Source organism: Theropithecus gelada, chromosome 14 (assembly GCF_003255815.1).
Source record: "Theropithecus gelada isolate Dixy chromosome 14, Tgel_1.0, whole genome shotgun sequence".
NCBI classification, from domain to species: domain Eukaryota; kingdom Metazoa; phylum Chordata; class Mammalia; order Primates; family Cercopithecidae; genus Theropithecus; species Theropithecus gelada.
The window spans coordinates 59,397,435-59,408,008 of NC_037682.1; positions in this window are offsets into that span (position 1 = coordinate 59,397,435).

Below are 10,574 nucleotides of genomic sequence, written 5' to 3' on the forward strand. Positions count from 1 at the left end.
ACGCCCACCCGACACGCTAACGGCTCCCTGTTTACTCTCAGTGCAGGCAGAGCTGCCTGTGTAGGGTGTCAGGTTCCCACGAGTGGGGGCTGGAAGGGGACTGGGTCACTGGGGTGCAGCGGGAACAGGGCTGAAGGGTGCAGGACTGAACTGGGTTCATCTTCTCAGGGCAGGATTTGCCTCTTCTACTATTTCAGCCCTGCTCCTTATGCATTCTCCTATCCATTCCTTTTCTTCCCCAGATTTCTATCTCCAGATTCCTATCCATTCTTCAGATTCCAGATGAACTCCAATACGATGTGAAATTCTGTCTTTTGACCCCCAGCAGTAGCTGTAAGAGGTGGGGGGCGGGCATCAGTGGAAGAGCAAATTAGAGAATGGAGTCTGGCTTTATGGGGGATTCAGCAGGCCTTTATCTAATCAATCTTTTGGAGAGGACCTGGTTCAGCCAGCTCTGAGTTTATAGGGGCTGAAGCATTGAAAGAGAGTTGAAAGACAGTTTATGCCTGAGATGTCGTCAACTGCCCCTCCTTCCCTTCCTCCTGGCACTGCCTGTCTTGCCCATCAGAGAGCCTGGACCAGACGAGCTTGATTTCCTATTTGTTCAACTCCAGCGCAGGTGAGGCCTCAGATAACCTGCTCAAGTTTTCCCACATTGGATGGCAGTATGATGAGGAGGGAAGGGAGCAAAGGACGTAAGGGAGAGGGGAGTGAAAATAGAAGTAGATGAACATTCACTTATTTAGCAAACTATGCCAGTTCTAGGGGTGTGCACTAGTTGTCCAATATAGTTTGCCCCTGAGTAGCACCTACTCTAGTGGGGATTTTCCCAAGTAAGCCAATGATTGTAATATACGGCCGTTAAGTGCACCCATCGGGATGTACATATCAGAAATTTAGGAATTATTATTGATGCCTTACTCCCCTATGATCCTTCACCCCTGTGCTGGATGCTGTGATGCAAAGCCCAGAACTCTCTTCAAAAATGAAGGATTTATTTTCCAGTTGCGGAGAGTGCTGCTAAAAGATGGCCCTCAGCTGTCAGAACCCTTCAGGAGTTGCCTAAGCAGAAAAAAGCCAGCTCATCCAAGGTTATGCTCCCTTTCTTGGGCATTCTATATCCAATGACCAATCAGCGCAGAGGTATAAAAGTTTAGTCCCCTCAACCCAGTGGTGGACAACTCTGAAAGATGCTCACATCCCCAGAGCTCTTCATAGGGTTGACTAAGGTCTTTGCTGGGTCTGAATTACTGCTCAGCTTCTCCTTTTGCCCAGTCCTATTTTCATCCTCTCTCTTGCACAGGTGTTAACTCCAAGAGTACTCCTTAGTAAACATCCTCCACAGTAATCTTTGTTTGAGAGTCTGCTTCCTGGGGAACATAACTACATCCCTCCCATATTGAATCAATCACAAAGTCCTGTTCATTTTAGCTACTGAGTGTTCCTTGAATCTGTCTGCTTATATGTCCACTGATATTACCCTACTCTTGAACCACACTCCTAGCTTCCTAAGTGGGCCACCATATTTTACTGATGCCTCTTTACATCTATCCTTCATCTTTAGCCCATGTACTATGCTTAGAATACAAATCTGACTACCCCACTCTTTTGACCTTTGCTTTTGGGATAGAGAAAACATTTTAACAGAATCTAGAAAGCCTATGTGGCCTGGCTCCCACTTACCTCTCTAGCCACATTATTTCAAATCACTATGAGTCACTGATTCTTTTTCTCTCCACTGTAGACACACTGGCCTTTTTTGGTCACTCCCTCTTTTTTTCTCTTTTCTTTTTCTTTTTTTATTTTTAATTTTTGCTATATGTCCTCCAGTTGCATAGCTTTTCCATATGCTCTCTGGAAGCTTCTTCTTTCCTTCCTTACCTAATTAACACTTACTCATCCATCTGATCTCAGCTCAAGCTACAATTATTCAGGGATATTTCCCCTGACTTCCTCTCTTTGGGTAGGCAGAATTAGAAGATGACCCCCAATGACTCTCACCCTTATATAATCTTTTGTGTGTGGATGGACCTGTGCATATGATGAGATACTACTTCCACAATTATGTTATATGGCAAAAGGGATTTTGCAGATGGAGTTAATTCTACTAATCAGTTGATCTCAAGATAGAAAGATTATCTGGCTAGTCCTAACCAACTCACATGAGTTCTTTAAAAGCCAAGGGTTCTTTTTTCTGGCTAGTAGCAGAAGAGGAAATCAAAGAGATTGGAAGAATGAGAGGAATTCAACACACTGTTGATAACTTGAAGACGGATAATGGGCAAGGAATGCAGGTGGCTGTTTTCTGGCCTGAGGGTTAAGGAGGGCACAGGGCAAGTCCTGAGAGTAGCCTCTAGTTGACAGCAGTCTCTAGCTGACAGCCAGCAAAAGAACAGAGACCTGAATCCTCCCCCGATTCTGTAGAAGAGAATTCAGTCTGGCTGAAACCTTGATTTTTGATACCCTGAGCAGAGAACCCAGCCACACTGTGTAGACCTCTGGCCAATAGATCTGTGAGCTAATAAATGGGTGTTGTTTTTAGCCACTATATTCATGGTAATTTATTACAACAGCAATAGACAAATCATACACCTTTTATCTAATGAGGCAGCAAATGCAGATTCTTGCAAGCCATGCAAGGAAGAACTGGGAGCATTGGAAATTTGTTAAGATTTAGAAAGATTTGGAAAGATTGCAGTGGAGCTAGTGTGGAGAGCAACTTAAAAGGTGGGACCAACTGGGAGTCCATGACAGTAATTTGGGTGAGAGATGGTAGTGGCTTAACCTAAAGTCATGGACGTAGTGGAAAAGATTGATCTAAGACCTATTTAGGAGGTAGAAACAGAATTTAAAGATAATTTGCATGTGGAGGGTGAGAAAGAAGGATGAGATAAAAAACGAATAAGGTTTTGGTAACTCAATATAAACTATTTGATGATCACCTACTATGTTCAAGGCACATTACCTTTAAGCACATTTAATCCTCATGAAGAACCATGAATTTAGGTCCAATATTGTTGATTAATATTTTAGATGAAAAAACTGTGGCTTAGAGAGAGTTTAAGTAACCTGCCCAAAGCCAGAAAGCTACTAGGTGAAAGAGCCAGAATTCAAAGTCAGGGATTTTGGAAATCAGAATTCAGTTGTTCATACTGTGCTGCTTAGGATGAGTAGATGTCTTACCAGATTTCTCTGATTACCTTCTTTCTCTCATTTTACACAATATTGTTTTCAAATTTTCTTGTCTCATAAAATCTCTGATTTCTTCTCCCACCCTGACACACACACACACACACACACACACACACACACACACACAGCATTATTCACTCTGAACCTAGACTCCAACTTCATAGAGAAAATAGTAACTAGCAGAGAGAAACTCCCACCATTAAATCTGTTCTGTTTTGGACATGTTAAGTTTCAGATGTCTATTAGATATCTAAGTAGAATTCCATTAGGAAGCTAAATATACAGATTGTATAGGAAGTAATGCAAACCACAGAATTAGAGTGTGTAGAATAAGAACAAGTGAAGTATCAAGTCAGACTTTTAGAGGTCATTATTTAAAGACTGGATAGAGAAAGATGAGCCTGCAAAATACATCAAGAAAGAGTAGACAGAGGGACAGGAGGAAACCCAGAGAGTGAAGCATCATAAAAGCTAAAAGAGAAGAGGTGCAAAAAGAAACTGGTGAACTCATTCAAATGCTGCTCCTGGGTAAGCAAAATGAGGAATGAGAAAAGTGGTCCAAAATTAGTGACCTGGAGATCTTTGGCAACCTTGGAGCCATTTTAGTGAGGTTGTTGAGGCAGAAGGCAGGGTAGGTGTCCTGAAAACTGAATGTGATGGGAGGAAGGGGAGTAAATGACTTTAGGTAAGTTTTTAAGAAATGTAGTTATTAAGGAAAGGGGATAGAGCTGCAGGAGGATGTCAAATGAAAGATTTTTTTTTTTTTAAGGTGGGAGGACTTGAACTAACTTTCTTTCTTTCTCTTTCTCTCTCTCTCTCTTTCTTTTTTTTTTTTTTTTTTTTTTTTTGGCAGATGGAATTACTCCAATATATAAAAAGACTGAAGATACAGGAGAGAGAGAATGGTTAATTAATAATGCAAGGTTCCTGAGGAGTCAGGGATGTATGCAATCCAGAGTGGAAGTGGAGGATCCTAGCTTTTGATTGCAGTAGAGACTCAACTGTAAGAGGAAATTAGTAGAAGATGATTATAGATGAAAATAAGCTATGGCCAACAAAATAACAGCTACATTTCCTAGATGTGGGAAGTGCAAAAAATGCACATTATGACTAGGTAGTATCTGTAGGTAGAAGTGATATATGCAGCTTCCACATCAAGGCCTTAAAGGAGAGAAATGGACCTTCTCTTCCTCTCTGCCCCTATGGGAGGGCAATAGGAATGTAAATAGGAAAGCAAGCCACCTTCAATCCTGTAGTAAGGGTAACATATTAGGGATGGCAGAATGACAAAATGGAAGGAGTCTGGATCTCCTATACTCTCAATCCATTTTATCATCCCTGGTTCTTCTGCATGAAAAAGAAACTACAGTCTTAAGTTCTTACAATTTTTTTCTCTACCGTCATGGCAACCTAACCTACATCTTAACAAGACAGTTGTTTGTAGGTTTGGTAGGGAGCTGCTGTCTGATAGTTTTTATTTTTGCTATGAAGTTGGAGATCTGGTTATCAGAGAGTGGTGTGTGTGTGTGTGTGTGTGCGCGCGTGTGCCCGTGTGTGCATGTGTGTGTGTGTGATGAAAATTTTTAGTAGTCAAGATGGTTTAAGAAAACAATATATAATGGGAGAAGGGAAAGGAGACCTGAGGAATGTAGTGAGATAATAGGAAAATACTGAGGGCTCACTTAAGGGTTGATGACTACGAATTTCTAGTGGGATCAACTTCTCAGCAGAGCTCGGCTGGTTGGACGCAAGCAAGGAGAATGTTCATGGTTCAGTTCATCCAAAGTTGGAATTTTACCAGATGAACGGAATGGCAAAATAAAGGGACAAGTGTGAAATAATGAGTCATAAAATCTCAGCTGGACATGGAGAAGAAAAAATTATATTCCAAGGGTCTGGCTCCTGCCCTTGTTACTGCATTTGGAGATAGGGCCTTTAAAGAGGTAATTAAAGTTAAATAAGGTTATAAGGGTGGGGCTAGAACTGTTGTCATTACAAGACGGGGAAGAGATACCAGATATCTTCCCATCCACCATTTCCCTCATCCCCTCCCACCCCTTCCCCCTGCAAGCCACACACAGAGGAAAGACCATGTGAGGATGCTGTCTGTAGGCGGCCCTCACCAGAAATTGAATGTGTTGGTACCTTGATCTAGGTTTTCTAGGCTCTAGAACTGTGAGAAAATAATTTCTGTTGTTTAAGTCATCTAGTCTGTGGTGTCTTGTTTTGGTAGCCTGAGCTGACTAATACATGCCCCTTTCTCCAACAGTTTCTCAGACTTCTCGCCATATTACTGTCATTACTTACTTTCTATCTTTTCTTTACTCTCACACCCAAACACTGGCTCTAGCTGGATGGTCATACTTGGCTTGAGGAGCCTCAAATATCTTATATTTTCCTTATGGATGCCATGTTTTCATTATCTTTGTATCTTGCTCATATTCTCCCCTCTAAGTAAATGCAGATGGGTATGGAAGGTGAGGGCTAGGAGATGGCATGTGTAGATTGATTTCAAGATGTTTTGTAAAAGGAAAAATAAAAAACAAGAAATAGCTATAGTGAAGAAGGGAGGGGGGACAGAGGATGGAGGGGAAAGGAATGAAAATGCAGTGCTAAAAGGGTAGAACTCATTTCTCGAAATCATGAAATTACATCTATACTTCCTTTGCTAGAGATAAGCCAGGATTTTGGAGAGAATGAGATATCTCAGGGCAGGAAAATAGGGATGCTTTAGATCAGAGTAAGGAGGGAATTGCAAAGCCAATATGGGCAAAGCTATATGAAAGAGACTTGGACCCTTGTCCAGGAACAAGTCAGAAAACTAAGAGGTCAAGGAAGCACATGCAAGAGGTCCTGAAGTAGGCTTGGGCTCAGTCCTGAGGGACTCTGTCTTTCTAACTCAAGCCTTCACCTGCCCAGGTTGTTCGTTATTTGGTTTTAGTTTTGGTTTTGGTTTTTTAGAGGGGGATTTTGGGCCACCTAGTTTGACTCTTGTAGCTAGAACAATTTACTTTCCCTTTTGGGAAGTCTCAATCTCCCATGGTACTGCCCCATTGGCCCAAATGTGGGCACATGATCCTTCTTTGAATACTCTATATCATAACTGAGATAAGAGGGGAACATTTAAATAAAACTTCAGTAAATATTCATGGGAAACAACTGAAGAGAGCAGAACATAGTGCCTCATGCACAGTGCCAGATAAGCTGCTTTATAAGGTACTGCTTATTCTAGGTAGCTTGCAAGGTCCACAAAATATCAGTGCTTTTAACCAGGAAACCCAGTGTTTACATTCCCAGTAGTGTGAGGGTCATGTAATAGGCTCTGCCTCCAGCACTCCTGGTTCTGACGCACACACGTACAGCTAGGGCCTGGTGCTAGGAGAGAAATCAGCTACAGTTCAGTCTTTGGGGTGCCCAGCTTGCCCTTTTCTCCATTGGCTCAGCCCTCCCTCTGTGTCTGATTAGGCCACCTTCTCCTCATATCTTTCAAGGCCTTCTGTCCTCTGCATTTCTATGATGTGCAGACTTTCTTCTGTGCTGAGCTCCTGCCCACACATTCCCTGCCCATGCAGGAGGCCCTTCTCTTGGGATGATTAAACAGAGGGAGCCAGCTGAGAAGGCAGATGGGCTACAGCCAGAGCAGGCAGGGCTATTGAGCAGACAAAAGAAACCAGGACAAGGACTGGCCTTTCAGATGCTTGGGGCTTGTGTTGGGGAAGAGCAGAGGCACCCATTCAGGGGCTGACTCTGGCTGGATACTTGACTTCAGATGTAGACCCTCACGGGTAGGCCAAGAGAGGCCTAGATCTCCCAGGTCAGGGCCTCACTCAAAGGTTAAAAGAGCCAACAGAAGATCATTCTGAGAGAAGGCTTCCATGAACGCATATAAGCTAATAGCCTCTGGGACCCTGTCTGTTGGACATACTGGTGAAGAAAAGGCTGAGGACAACAGGCCAAGGTATGGGAACTGAAAAGGTGGAGACAGACACAGAGAGGGTTCATGTGAGCTAGTAGTGAGAAGCACAAAGACTTTTCAGTCTGTGGGGAGGGCAGTCTGAATGTTCACAGTCACTCATTCAGTGGTGCTGCCTGCGACAGGGCTGCTTTAGGCTCTGATTAGTACATCCTCTTCAGTAACATCTCTCAGCATTACCACTGGTATATTTCAGTCATTGTGACAAAAGCTTAAACAAGAGCAGTTGAGATCATAATTCCCCAACATTGTTGCCTGTCCCTAAGATTCCATTTCTCCCTGAGAAATTCTCCAAGGTTTTCAAGGCATTGCAATCCTAAAATCTGGGAGGGAGCTGGAAGGAAGGAAGGAGGAAGTGCCTTCTGCTCTCTGCTGGCCAGACCTGGTATTGCCTGCGTAACCTGGAGGCCCTGCCAGATGTCTGGAACAAATAGAGCAGGACCTGTGCCCAGGGCCCTCAAAGACACAGTAACTGCTAGAGGGACACGAGTAATAGTCATAGCTACTGTTAATTATTATGAAATTATCACCTTCTAGGCACTAGTAGGCAGTTTACATTCATTATCTTGTTTAGATTTTTAAATCTTCAGCATTTCTCTAAACAACCCTGAAAGATTTTGAGGAAGAGGCTGAGAGTCCCCCAGCTAGGAAGTGATGTTTCAGAACTAAAATACAAGTCTGGTTGGCACCTAATGCATGCTGTTTTCTATATGTTGTACTTTAAGGCCAGCCTAACATTTGCCCTGACTTGGGTCATGGCTCTGATCCCAGCTCTAACCCAGCTTGACCACATCCTCTGATCCTAGCCTCAAGCCAAACTCCAGCTTAGCCCAAACTAGAATCCTCTCACCCTGCCTCCTGCTTCTGACTCCTAGTGTTTGCACCAGGAGTAAACACTCCACTGGATTGAAAGGCCCCTTTCCCTAGGAATCTGATTTCCTCCCAAACTTGATACTTTATTTCCATCTGTCTTATGAGGCTAGCAGCCAAACCCCAAGAAAGAAAGGGTGGGGTGTGGTGGGTCTAAGAAGATTCTGTGGGAGTGTAGCTAACTGGGAACACCAAGGAGGAGTCTACATCCCAAATCTTAGCCAGACTGGGGTTTCCTAAGGGTCATGACCCAAGGAAAGAAGTAAGTGAGGCCCCAGGTCCTGTAGGAGGGAACAGAGCTAAGCCTGAAGCACTGGGGCTCTCAGAAGGAAGGTCCCAGAACAGTCTTGACACCTCTATAGAAATCTAGCAGTGACTCTCCAACTCCTGCCCTCCTCTCACAGCTGTATTTTGTGCAGACCCTGCGGCTGGAATTGGGAGCTCTTATCCAGAGTAGCTGATGGTCCTTTATCTTTGCTGGCAGGCAGCCTTGCCAGTGACTCACAAGCTTTCCCTGGCACAGCTGGCTTCTTCCCCCTGGTTACTGCAGTTACTACCCCTGACAGTCATTCTCAAGCAGGGAAGAGCTCGCTTGGCCCTGGCCTCAAATCAGGTGATTCCTTTCCTTATTTCGCTAAAAGAAACAATATGACAGACCTGGGCTTCATTCCTTGTGACTTAGGGACCCTGTGATATTGGGCAAGTTATCTAATCCCAGAATCTTGCTTTCCTAATTTCAAAATGGGGTAACAATGACATCTTTCTCATACAGTTGTAAGGATTGAGACAATGCACTTAACCCAGGATCTGGCATAAAGAAACTTCTCAATAAATCAGATCTAATATCTTTAGTGGCTCTGTGGGCTTCAGATTCCTGATCTGGAAAGATGAGCATCATCATCATCATCATAGTATTAATATAATAATTTAAATTTCCTCACACTGTTTTAAGAACCAAATCAGATAATACATGTAGAGCAGTTTGTGAATTATTCCACAATAGTGTGTAAAAAATTAGACATTTGATTTTCTAAATCAGATAATTCTCATCTAAACTTTTAAATACTTACTTTATGAAAGATCTATCTATCTATCTATCTATCTATCTATCTATCTATCTATCTACCTATCATTTAATTTCAATAGTTTTGGGGGTACAAGAGGTTTTTGGTTACATGGTTAAGTTCCTTAGTGGTGATTTCTGAGCTTTTAGTGCACTCGTCACCTGAGCAGTGTACACTGTATCCGACATATAGTCTTTTATCCCTTACCCCCTCCCAACCTTCCCCTTGAGTCCCCAAAATTGATTATATCACTTTTATGCATCCTCATAGTTTAGCTTCCACTTGTGAGAACATGCAATATTTAGTTTTCTATTCCTGAGTCATTTCATTTAGAATAATGGTCTTCAGCTCCATCCAAGCTGCCAAAGACATTATTTCATTCCTTTTTGTGGCTGAGTAATCTTCCATAGTGTATACATACCACATTTTCTTTCTTTCTTTCTTTCTTTCTTTCTTTCTTTCTTTCTTTCTTTCTTTCTTTCTTTCTTTCTTTCTCTTTCTTTCTTTCTTTTTCTTTCTTTCTTTCTTTCTCTCTCTCTCTCTCTCTCTCTGGTTTTTTTTTTTTTGACAGAGTCTCCCTCTGTCGCCCAGGCTGGAGTGCAGTGGTGTGATCTTGGCTCACTGCAACCTCCACCTCACAGGTTCAAGCTATTCTCTTACCTCAGCCTCCCGAGTATCTTGGATTACAGGTGTGCCACCATGCCCAGCTATTTTTTTTTTATTTTTAGTAGAGATGGGGTTTCACCATGTTGGCCAAGCTGGTCTCACACTCCTGGTCTCAAGTAATCTGTCCACCTCCACCTCCCAAAGAGTTGGGATTACAGCCGTAAGCCACCTTGCCTGGCCTTACATACCACATTTTCTTTATCCACTTATTGGTTGATGGGCATCTAGGTCGGTTCCATATCTTTGCAATTGTGAATTGTGCTGCTACAAACATGTGTGTGCATGTGTCTTTTTCATATAATGACTTATTTTCCTTTGGGTAGATACCCAGTAGTGAGATTGCTGGATCAAACGATAGTTCCACTTTCAGTTCTTTAAGGAATCTTCATACTGTTTTCACTATATGGGAGATTTAATCTCAGTTGTGTTTTGGGCTTTCTTCCCACTCTCTTTCCCAATTTAGGGCCTTACAAAAGTCTCTGGGGCTTTTATGTTGAACAGAACATCTGGGGCAGGGCCTCTGGTCTTTGGAGCATGCTGATAATGCTGGTATGTGCCTTGTTCAAGCTTGCACACTTCTAGGGTAATGCTGGTATGTGCCTTGTTCAAGCCTGCACACTTCTAGGGGGTGCTGCTCTGAGTCTCCAGTACCTGTTCTGGCATAGTGATCATTCTCCAGTTATTTCCAAAGACTCAACTCTTAGTGTTCCCTATTTTGGGCCCTCATAGAAAATGGAGTCTAGGTTGCTTTTTTCCTTAGAAATCCTGTGGTGGAATTCTGACTTCTATTATTTTGCCCTCTGATGTTA